At 52.5% G+C, this 12,315-nt stretch overlaps 1 long non-coding RNA gene and 1 other non-coding gene across 2 annotated transcripts; one reads left to right on the forward strand and one right to left on the reverse strand.

Moving 5' to 3' along the window:
- Window positions 1-3,970: 3,970 nt before the first annotated feature.
- TRNAT-CGU (transfer RNA threonine (anticodon CGU)) lies at window positions 3,971-4,042 on the reverse strand. The gene has a single exon. It is a non-coding gene; the product is annotated as a tRNA-Thr (tRNA).
- A 111-nt stretch (window positions 4,043-4,153) lies between these two features.
- Window positions 4,154-8,227, forward strand: LOC104146742 (uncharacterized). Its single transcript, XR_694753.2, has 2 exons — window positions 4,154-4,482; window positions 8,134-8,227. It is a non-coding gene; the product is annotated as an uncharacterized lncRNA (long non-coding RNA).
- The last annotated feature ends 4,088 nt before the right edge of the window (window positions 8,228-12,315 follow it).

A 12,315-nucleotide genomic window follows, 5' to 3' on the forward strand; every position in this document is an offset into this window, starting at 1 on the left:
TTCAGCAGTCCATTAAATTCTGAGCATCATGGAAATGGGAATCGCAGGGCTGTAGCCATGTGCAGATTTCCACAGTTTGGGGTTTATTTACTCACGGGTTAGTTTACTCAACCGTGTATTCGGGATTCGGACAACACTGCAAACACTGTTCTCCTGCCCCGTCCGGCAGCGCTGCCTTCCCCCGGTGCCTGTTGGTGGTCTCGCCCGCCAGTCACAGCTCTGTAAAACACTTCAGACGTTTAGTTGTCTCATCTGCAAGGAGACGGTATCACAGTTTCGTACTGCGCGCACGGAGCACGCTGCCAGCCAGGCCCCGTCGTCGCGGTTTTTTTTGTTTTTTTTGTTTTTTTTTTTTAAAAAAAAGCTGTCTGCAGGCACACGGAGGGATACTCGCGGAGCAAGAGAGCCGGGAAGGCGAGCCAGCACTGTCAACTGCACGAGCAGGTCTGAGCTGCCTTCGGGACACCCCAGCCCGCAGCAGGGTCTGGGCAAGGCTTTCGAACAGTCTCACGCCTGTCGGCACATCGGCCCAGAGCTCCGCCGGGCTTGCGGACGCGCCGTTTTTCACTTGACCCTAGGGAGGACGCGACAGACAGGCAGGAGAGCTGCAGGGCACGGACAACCTTATTATAATCTGAAGAGAGCACGTCATGCTTTTAGTCCCCCTTCGCTGCTTACCTTTCAAAAGCAAGCGTTTGCTGACAGCCTCTCCGAAAGTTCACGTACTACACAATTCAAAGAATACTGCTGTTATAATTGATTCATCTTCACATCCATTTTAAGAGGAATTTTACGGGGGCCACGAAGGCGTTTGGATTCTGAACGACAGGTCAGGATATTGTACATCGAAATACGGCCAAGATTTTCCGCAGTAACAGATCATAGATCATTTAAGCATATTAGTTGCAATGCTTTTCTTATTAGGCCACCAAAAGGGGCCTCGTTTTAATCCCCATTTAATAACTCCTCATTTAAGTGGGGAGTCATATTCAGAGGGAGGTTGCTCAGTATTTTCTGGAAAAAAAAACTTCAGGTTTCTTAAAGCAACTCAAATGGGACACCTACAAGTCAGGACTTGTGTCCACGACAAACAAAAACAACCCCCCCACCCCGCAAACTGTTTCCAATGCTGCTATCTATCTTGATTAAAGTTCACCGGCACTTCAGAGTCTTAGTTATTAAAAACAGGCCAAATCAGAGTTATTGCTTGACGGAGTGAGAAGAGGAGGCTGGACTTGGGGAAGGGCGAGAACAGGCTCAGCCTGTCGCTGCAGCGCCGGGGGCTGCCACGGAAGGTGACGCTGCAGGGACATCAAACCCCCCAAAGGCAAGCGAGGAGAAGGGAAAGCCCCAGCAGCGGCCGTGCCAGCGAGGGGCAGGCCCAGCGCTGCTTAGGTCTGAAGAGCAGGACATTTTCCTTACGTTTTATTTTTTAGGCTGGACTTTGCTCACACGCGGGAGTCAGCGGACACGGTCGCGTCAGCGCGAACGGACCCCGGGTCCTTCACACCAGCTGGGGTCTAGCGCTCCATTCCCAGCACGGTCAACAGTTCGTGCCCAAAACACCGCGGGCCGAGCGCCCCGCGGGCCGGACGCGGCCAGCCCGAACTCCCGCGGCAGGGCTTCGCTCTGCCGCCCCGCGCCGCCTGCGAGCTCTGCTCTCGCCCGAGCCAGGGCGGCCACGGTGCCGCTCCGGGAGGCTCGGCGCACGTCGGCCCTGCTGCCAGGTTCACGCGCCAGCCCCAGCGCTAAGCCAGCCGGAGCTCGTCAGGTGCAACGAGCCTTCTGTGCTTTACCTGCTGCCACGCGACGCTCAGAGCAAAGCCGCCGGCCATTCCTACCGATGAAGCCAGCCAACAGGATTCGTCTGCAAATAGCTGCAGGGTTTCGGGCTGGGGGGCTGGCAACGGGGTCACCCTCCCACGGGAGGAGACCGTGGCCGAGCGGGACATCAGAGCATCACCGCTCAGGCTGGCAGAGCCCGGCCCTCGCCGCGCCTGAGCGACCAAAGCGACCGCAGAGCTCGTACTCCGGGGGTGAGCAGGGACCCGCATCCAGCAGCAAACGCCTGTCGCGAGGTGCTGGGCAACGAGCCTGTGACGGATACTCCCGACAAAACGGCCCTGAGTTAGGAGCGGATACTCCAGTTTTGCCGAGACTGAAGTGAAGCTCCGGGTGAGCCGCCGGGATGGGTTACGGCCCCAAGGAACCGCGATGCCAGGGCTTTACCGAAACCCCGGGCGCTCGGTGCTGCGTTGGCGGCACACACGCGCGCGCGCGGGCGCCACTCGGCTGCTCTGGTTTGCCGAAGGACAAGGCTGAAATTCTGCGCCGAAGCCGCCAGCCGGCTTCCGGGCCGCCCCCGGCACGCGGGGCCGACGTCCCGACGTGAGAAACCGCGGCCCGACAAACCCCGTCCAAAGCGGGTGGTTCAGAGCGGGGACTCGCTCCCTCACCAGCCTCGCACAAAGCTGCCGAGCTTTTGGCAGCGCTGCGCTTCCCAGGCGAAACGCTCTCTACGCTTTTCTGAACGCGCTCTACGCTGCATTTCCTGTGCTTACATCAAAAACGTATTATGGCACTTTCGGTGGCTTGCTATAACATACTGCGTGACTGTTTCACACAAACCTCCCAAAATACCTGACACGCACACTCACACACGTTTCCAGCGCCGACCGAGACAGACACATCGCCTCCCCCCGGTTAGTCCCAGGCAAAGGGCGACGCATTAAACAGTAAGGAAGACATTTTTCTACCCATCGGAGCAAGCAGCTAGTTTTGCAAAGAGGCTCCTCAGCTCTTCCCATATATCTGGCTATTCCGATTTTGCAGTGAACTGACTCTATTCTTTACATATTTTAAATGGCCTGAAAGCAGCGATAATCAAAGGGATGCTACCCGGAGCCAGCAGAAACGCCCTCGCGCATGTGTAAAGCCTCGCACAGCTTTATGTATTACGAACCAAGCAGTCGAGGTCAGTTCTGGCGTAAACGGTGCAACCGCACGGAGCTTTTCATCGCTGTGTTTGTTTGTTCCAGGATCCGGCCTCTCTCTACCAATTAAGGACTCTGTATGTGAGACCTACATCAAAACCAGCACCTGCAAACGAAGGTAACAGCAAGAGGAGTTCATCCCTTTCCAGCTCGCTGAGCACTTCCTCCACAGCCCTGCAGTGCAAACGCTAGTTTTATTTTAACCATGATTCATTACACGCAAGACAACGATCCTTAAGCAGAACACATGGGGTCTGGCCTCCTCCAGAGCAAGAGAAACTCCTAGGGCAAAGATTATTTTGGCGTTGCCTTACAACAAGCGCAACTCACGGCAGAGCATGGTCAAAAATCAGGGCACAGCGAGGCCAGGAGAGGCTCCGCACGGCCCTGCCCCTGCGTGCCCTGGGGTGCGCCGAGCTGCCCCGTCTCAGGGCCTGGCTTGGTGGCCACCAAACCACGGCCTGCGCTAATGCAGCACCAGCGACCCACAGGCTCACCAGCACATCTGTGGCCTCCCTGTCGAGTCCGTGGTGGAGATCCACGGGGTCCGTGCTGGAGATCCCGGGGAAACGTGGCAAAAATCCACAGGGTCCGTGGTGGAAATTCATGGGGAACATGGCAAAGATCCACGCGAACCATGGCGGAGATCCACAGGGGCTGTGGCCACCCCACCAGGTCCACGGCGGAGATCCACAGGGACCGCGGCCACCCCACCAGCTCTGTGACCACCCAGCAGGGTCCGTGGAGGGGATCCAGGGGTCCACCCCGCCGTGCTGGGCCCAGGGGCGCCCCGACCCACCACGACCGCCAGGGCGGCAGCTCCCGGGCACCCCCCCCCCCGCGCAGGGCACGGCCGTCCCCCTCTCCGGCGCTGCCCCCGACGGCTCGCCCGCGCCCCAAAGCAAAAAGGGGCAGCAAAGAAGGCGGCGTCCGCGGGCCCCCGCCGCGGAGCGGCCAGCGCACCGCGCTCCCTCGGCAGGCACGGACGGGGTTCGAACCCGCGATCTTCGGTTTACGAGACCGACGCCTTACCACTTGGCCACCGCGCCTGACGGGCTAGCAGCAGCCGCGCGCAGCCAGTGGAAGGCAGCGAGCCGCCCGCGCCAACGCGCCGCCCGCGTCCCGCCCGCGTTGGCGCAACGTCCCGCCCGCCGCAGAGCCAGGCGGCCGCGGCTGCCGGCCCGCGGCGGCGGCGGGGCCGTTTTCACCCGGAAGCTGCCGTTGCCCCGCGCCGCCGCCTCGGTGCCTGCGCTGCTACCGCCTGCCGGGCGGGAGGAGCGCGGCCCGGCCCGGCCTCCCGAGCGCAGGATCTGCGGGAGCCGTTTTCCGCGGAAGCCGTGCGTGTCGGCGACCCCTTACAGCTCCCACGCAGGTCTCCTCAGAAGAGGCCACGGAAAAGTACCCGTGAACTCTGTGTTCGCCCTTTCCCTTGTTACCAGCTGCAGACGTTTTTAGGGACAACAGTGTGTGTGCATCACTACATGAAACCGTAAGTGCATAAGGAAACAAACGGTTCGGCTATTTTGCGTTAGAAGAGACTGCTGCTGAGCTCATACACTCAGCCCCCGTGCCCTCCAGTGTCTGGTACTTGCTGAAAAGCGACGGGCTCCGTCTGCCCCAGCACGCACGTGGCCTCGCGTCGCCATCCGTGCTCCAAGCCGTAGCGTTCCCACCCCTTCCCTGGGGACGATGTCCAGCCATCTAGCAGGGTTTGGTGTCAGGAAGTATTTCCTGATATTCAAGCTGAAGTTTCACATTTTACTTCAATCCCGTTGCCTTCTGTTTACATAGTAAAATCATAATAGCATAAATCATAAATACAATACTACATTATTAATGTTTCCTCCTCTGGGTTTCCAGCTACCAAATATTTAGTCTTACGGCTAATGCTTGGTAAAAACCCAAGAAGTGAATCAGCTCTCATTTTTAACACCACTAGCTTTAGGGCAGCAGGGAAGAATTTGGAGGATGTGGTTTTGAACCATTATTTAGCTTTGCACTGAAATTCCCCATTTTGGTTTCTAGTTTTTAACCATTGGCAGTCTGCAGAAAGTGATCTAGCATTTATTTGCTTACTATATTCCTCCTGGAAAAAACAAATCAAAGCGCAATGAGAGCAGACTACGAGGATGACATAATTTCATCCCTCTCTTTACTTTACACCTATGAATTTGTAAACTAGGCACTGCTGTCTGTTTAATCAGGTCTGAGTTACACAACCTTTATTACGGGAACGCATATTGCGTTTGCAGTGTGTTCCTTGCATAAATAAATACGACGCATGAGGTCTGACCGGCTCACTCGGGAGAGAAACAGTTGCCTTCCTAAATGTAAGTCCCGTTTTTTTAATGTTAAAAACGATACAAAGATCATGCTGGATGTTTCCAACCAGGTCTTTGATTTTGCGATGCTACATTTGCCTGGGAAGTCATCAACACCGGACCGATACCCTCAGAGCTGATCCAGCGTAGCTTAAAGAGGCAGGATGACAAGCGCTAGTTGGGGTGCGGAAGCCGGGGTTGTTTTTAAGCCGTGCCCAGCACCCGCTGCGGCCCTGGACTTTGCATTTCAGGTGGCTGGTGTTTAACCACCTCCCTCTGCCCCCTCATCGGCAGGCCCCGGCACCGCTCCGCCGCCCTCCTCAGGGCAGCGGATGCGAAGAGCCCGGCCGTCCTCTGCCGGGAGGAAGCTCCACTGCACTCGCCTCCCGCCGGGAGCCGCCGAGGACCGGCAAGCGCGGCGCTGCACGCTTTGCCCGCGCGCCTAGCAGAAAGCCGCCTGCCCTGCGCGCTCGGCTCTAGTGCAGCACCCCTGCTCAGCCCTCAGCACAGCTAGCGCTTCGCTCCTCCTTCCCTGCTCTCCTGTCTTTTCTTCAAGCTGCCTGGGTCTGTGCTGTTTTAACCCTGGCGTTATATTGCATTGCATCAACAAATTCACCCCCGGTTTCCCTGCAGGTGTGCTAGCAAGCTCAGGCTCGAGAATTTGAACGCCGGGGAGTAAGGGTTTACGCGCTGTGACAGAAGCATACTTAGACGTTATCACAGCAAAGTTATTTTTAAATCACCATTAACCCAAATAGCTAGGGTTGTGCATCTGGGACAATCTTCAATTTACTAGGCATATGCTCTAACCCCTTTTTAGCCTGGTAAAAGCTGCTGGCTCCAAGGACAACATTTACCCTGCTTCATGCAGGCTTGGGCACTCCCTGCCGCATTACGTGGGGCCAAACACACTTAGAGCGGCGCAGGACATCCCAGACCCCTACCTCTAGCAGGGATTCACAGAAACGTTATGGAACGAGCCGTGCAGGAGCCGGCCGGCGTCCTCGGTCGGGGCTCGCGCGTGACGCGCTTCCTCCGTGCCAGGGCTCCCCGTGCCGCCGTCCGCCTTTCCTGGGGTCACAGCTCCTGTGATCCCTTTCCTGCCTGGCTTCGCAACACCTCTCCCTCCTCCCTCGTCCCCCCCAAGGACGAGAGCCTGATGACCATCACCTCCGGGGGCCCGCTGAGCTTCGGGGCCTCCGTCTGGACCGGCCCGAGGGTCCCGGGCGGCCGCGGCGCAGCCCGAAAAGCATTGTTCGTTAGAAACGATGACGGACTGCGCGATGCAGTGTGTCGATGTATTCCCACCCCCCGAGGAAGAGCTGATTTATTTTCCCAGTGTGTCTTTTCTGTCGTGCCAGCGGGTAGTAGGTCAGGAGAGCGCGTTAGCCGGACCTGCGGTGAGACTGGGGGGCTAAACGGCGCCGGGGCTCTGCTGCGCAGCCGTTCAGCGTATGCCGCAGGGCGTTTTCTTGGAGCCGGCTGTTACAAATCTGAGTATCTCACACCTCAGTGCCAGGAGGAGGCTGGAAACGGGGCAGCTGGGGGGGGGACGGGGCGCAGGTGGGTCGCTCGTGGCTCATCGTGCCTTGCCATGGCCGGGATGGCCGTGCCCGCTGGGAGAAGCTGCCCGGCTACCTCGCGGGGCAGCGTGGCAAGAGGTAGGCACCAGGTTTAGGAGCTGCTGACAGCCCCATCAGAACAGTTTTTGTGTCATGAGCAAGAGCACTAAAATATATTAAAAAAAAAAAAAAAAGATACTTTCCCTGAGAAGCCCGAACGGATCAAAATTCCCTCTTTCCCCCACCTTTGAGCCCGGCCGGAGGCAGAGCTTCCCGGCTTAGACCCCACTCCAGATTTTAAATAACATATCACGTATCTCACAGAGACCGAGGTTGAGCGACCCAAAGAGGCCCTGTGTCTGCCAGTCACGAGCGGGGCTGCTCCTCTCCCAGCAGCGTTTTTCCAAGCCCCCAGCGCCCCTTTTCGGTGGCCGCGTCCGTGCGGCCAACGCTGCCCCCGAGGCCACCGTGCCTGCCAGGCTCGCCTCGCACAAGGGAGCTTTTAACATAAATAACTGGTCGTTTACTAGGTTTTTTTCATGCCGGTGGTTAAAACCAAGACTAGAGAAGAGGCCAGCGGGTCTGGCAGCTCGATCAGGCGAAAATCAAAAAAAAATTACCTCAGAGTCTCCGCCGAGGCGTGCGTGCGCGCGCCGGCCTCCTCGGGGCGCGGCGCCGGCCGGGCTCCCACCGCGGCCCCGGCCCCGTGAGCGGGGCACCGCGGCCGCCTCCTTTGCCTTTAGCTTAATTAAACTTTCCCTCATCCCACTCAATTAAAACTACAAGCAGGGCCTGGCGGGGCGAGAACAGCAGTATCCTTCGCTCTAAGAAGAACGTGTGCGGAGGTAAGCGCGTTAACCTTAAATAGTATATATGTATATGTAAAATAGTGCATATATATCAAAAAACCTCTCTCGTGCCACGCGGGCATACCCTGAGGGCGATTCGTATTTACGATGCGAGGGGCTCGGAGTAAAGAGGGAATTTGAACCACTCACCCACTAAAGACAACCTTGTAGTCATACAGGGAGAGCAAATAGTTTATTTACATATGGGTTTGTACAACACTTCAGCTACCTGGAAGGATCCACGTTAGCGAGATTTAGCTTTGTTGTCCCCCGTAAAGTATTTCAAGAAAGTACAGAGAAAACGGTGTGATGGCATGTTACAACAATACTGACATCACTTCACTGGCGTTGTAAGTTACAGAAAGATTAAAAATAGTCACAAATCATTTTAGCTGCCTGCTTTTTTCAGGTTTTTCAGTAACGATGGAGTCAGCGGCCTTTGCTCAATTTCATACCAAGCAGCCTTGGAAGTAACAAACAAACAAACAAACAAACAAACCAACCCACCTCCTTGCTTCTACGGCAGCTTTACAATCTGTCAAGTGGGCGGCAGATTTGTTTTTTAAAAATACTGCTCCATGAGAATGGCACATCATATCTTATAGATCAAAACTTTGGGGTTTTGTTTCTTAGGGGATATATATGTATATACACATACATATGTATGTATGTATGTTTTTTTTCTTGTGACCTGCCTTGGTTTATTATCTCGTGGTGTCCTGGGGCGCAGCAGGTATTGATAACCCACGCGACGCGAGAGAGGGAACAGTTCAAGCCTGTGACCAGACGAGGGGGTGAACACTCCACAAATGAAAGCAGCAGCTCCAGAAGAGCTTGATGGAGCAAAGGACGCTGCCAGGACCAGCTTCCCGGTGGCTGAAGAGTTACGGATGGACGGAGCAGCCTCCAGGGCCCTTGCAGACTGCTGTGCTACAGCCCCCAAGGGAAGGGGCTCATCCTGCTGCTGCCCCAGGTGAAAAGCAAGACACCCTCCCCCCTCCCCCATTTATCACGTCTGCAAGAGGAAGTTAAGGGATAACGCATCATTTCTGCGGGAAATTCCAGCCCTGTTACCCTTCATGCTGCTGACCCCTTTCACTGCCAGTCAGGCAGATGCAGGGTCCTTCCTTAGGAAAAGCTGCCGCAGAAGCCAGGGAGGGAGCAGGAGTAATCCCCAGCACCTAGCCCTCTCCAAGGAGGGCCTACCAACTGGCACTGCAACCTCCCTTTCGACTGCAACGAGCAAAGTAAATCCTCACCCACGCCCACAACGATAATCGCAGCACTGAAGTCAACCTGAAACAGCCAACTTCGTCAAGAGAGATTTTTGTCTGATGTCCGTTTCAAGCACAAAAAGGAAACCAATCGTCTCCAATGTGAACAAAAACTATAATTGTCAAATCAGGACCTTAATATGTAGTTAGCTGTTTCATCATTTTGAATTAATTGAAACTGGCGAAAGGATACAATTGGTCTCATAATGATACCAGAACAATAGATTTGGGGAGTGTGTGTGTGTGACATTGCCTTACAAAAGAGACCAGCCGTCTGACACAACATTTCTAAAAGAAGACAAAGAACTCCTAATTATGTTAAATTTCATTTGCTAAGTAATTTAGAACATGATTTAGTGCTTCTAAAAAAAACTGTACAAAATGATTTTTTTACATCTCAGAGGCACATGAATACAAACGTGATCTATATTATATATACACATTTACATTACATGAAAACTAGGGATGAAGATCAAATGAAAAAACTGTATACAAAAAGTGCCCCAAACCAGCAGATAAAATGTGAAAACAAAATGCGCTCTTACAACAGAGAAGTAAAGGCACAAGCACTAAAATGTATAATCATGCAAAAAAGTGTAAGTACAATACTGTGCAACAAAGCAAAACAAATGGCTCCCACAACAGATTTTACAGTAATTCTCAAAATATCCCAGTATTTAAACATACTGAAGTGCAACATTTGCTGCCCTGTAGCATAACGTGAATACATTGTTCACATGGCATGAAATTCTTCCCCTTTCCTCCCAACTTCCATTCTCCAAAGCCAGAATAAATTAGCTAAGGGCAAGGTATTAAACAAGATGGGGACTGATGTTGGGTAGCATAGCAAGATCGCTGCTCCAACTGCCTGTGTGGAATAGTAACTACAGCACTTCTGCACCCATCGTCTTCTGCACAGTGAACGCGTGTCTACCCAGGGCAACTGGCTCCCTGCCCTTTGTCAGTGCACAACGGCTTGAGACGGGGTTTGCCAGGGTGAATTTCAGTCTGCTGAGAACGGAGAGGCAAAAGGTGACAGCTCAGATGTCACAGTTGCACCACTAACAACCTCCATATATATATATAAAAAACACAGTAGTGTATATGTTCCAGGGCTAGGTTGCTGAACTATACCACAACAGTTAAACTTTAAACCTAGTGAAAAACCTGAAGTAAAAAGTATCCTTCCTCTAATTATATGATTGAATAGGTACTACTCTCACAGTTGAGCAAAGCTTCAAGACTTACAGCTTATTGTTTTTGGCCAAAAAAAAAAAAAAAGGAAAAATGTTTAAGGAACACAATGTAACACTGTCAGCTGGCTCTGCACTGTGACAAACTACTGTACAGTGACCCCAGTTGCAGGTGTTTCTATCTGAATGGGCTGCTCTCACTATCTATAAAGTATGGCTGCTAGGCTAAGTTAGTAAGGCTATACCTTGCAAACAAGAGTGTATACTTACGGCATGCAATTGGATTGCTATACAGAATCAAGGTAAAACTCAAAGGGATGTCCCTGTGCTGCCTTACATGGATGGACTTGAGGCTTAATTACACAGTATGTTTGAATGCCATGAGAATCAGCTTCAACATTTTGTCACGTAGATGGGACACAGCTTGTCTTCAGGACCACACCGAAGGCTTCGACAAGACTAGCCTGATACAGATCAATGCTAAAATCTTTGAGTCTCAATAGCTGAAGCCTTGCTGAAGCCAAGAATATTGCGCTTGTCCCTCCCACCACTCAAAGGAGCTGCCCCAAGGCACAGACGTTCTGAAAGTGGGCACAGTGACAAGACCAGGACTGTAAATGTCTACACAAGATATATGGGGGAATCCCACAAACAAACAATTCTCTTGCACTTCAGAGCAGCTAGCGGTATATTATTCAGTGCTGACTCGAAGCTGCAGATTCATGGCACGCGTGGGGTGTATCTGGACTGAGATTCAAAAGCAAATTGTCAGGCTGGCACAGCTAATCTGTCTAAAAATCTCATCAGCAAACCATAAAGTCACAAGCGTAATACAAATAATGCTGACCTAGACCTACGTGAAAAGAATCTGCAGCCTTATCTGTGCTGGACTCTCAGGCCAGGCTGGTCAGGAAAGATAACTCTACCAAGGTAAAGTTAGATGCTCTAATAAATTGCAGGGGACAGCTGATGTTTCAGGCACCACTTCCTTTGCACCACGTACACCACCACTCTCATCATTGCTGTCACACACAGAGCTGAGCAAGGAGCACCAACAGCCACAGAGCTCAGGAGGGAAACATCTAACCAAGACAGATCTCATCCAAAAAGCCTCGGCATTTTAGCTTGAAAGAAACAGCAGAGATGAGATTTCCCCCTCAGTCCCAGAGGTGGCTGCTCCATGTCATGCTGGAAACACAGCAGTAGCACAAATAGTTGGATTTACTGCTCTCCTGCAAGTAAGAGGGCAGTCCTGCATTCCCCAAATATCCTGCCACATCAAGGGGCCGCAGGCTGCCCAAGAACACAGAAATGGACCCCACTCTCAAGCCAATCCAGTACCTTTTCCGAAAACTAATTTAGCACCAAACCCTCTCTCAGACTGATCACTCCTGACGTGCACAAGCCATCAATATTTGAGCTATCTTTGCTAAGGACTTGCACATTTTTTCTTAACCCTCAGCAAACTTCAGCTTTCTCCCTCAATGTTCAATCAGCAACTGCTTTGTTTTGATTCAAAAGACTGAATGACCACAAATGAGATCTCAAGTGGAAAAAAAAATGATATAGTCATCAATGCTGGTTAAGGGAGGCCAAGTAAGTTCTTTTGTGGGACAGCAAATGAGGTTTGAAGTTTTTCCCCCTCCTTTTTTTTTTTTCCCCCCCCTCCGAGCATAACAAGAATCTCTCCTTCCCTTTTTCCCTTTTCTTCAGTGACCATAGAAAATAAGGGCTGGGGAACAGTAGGCAAGAATTTTCTCTGTATCTTTGTTGACTTTCTCAAAAGTGGATTGCAGACCTGTTTCCATTTTACTATGAAGTAAAATAAAAACCTTAGTAGATTTCAGCCACAGCCTAAGTTTTACCTCCTTGTGTGCTTGACACACAAGCCGTCGGTTAAGTTGCAAAAATACCGTGTTTGTAAAGCTCAGCTGAACCCACATTCTCCCCTAAAATAGAAAACAATTACAGAAGCTCCAGCAAGGATGCCCTCGCTGGGCAGAACAGAACAACGTGTAAAGAGCACAGGACACAGACCAAACATGTTCTGCAATCCCCATCAGACTACAAAGGTACCTGCAAAGTTTCATTCTGTAACGAGAGCTCCACACATGCCACATGCTC

The sequence above is a fragment of the Struthio camelus genome, chromosome 19 (assembly GCF_040807025.1).
Source record: "Struthio camelus isolate bStrCam1 chromosome 19, bStrCam1.hap1, whole genome shotgun sequence".
Lineage (NCBI taxonomy): Eukaryota > Metazoa > Chordata > Aves > Struthioniformes > Struthionidae > Struthio > Struthio camelus.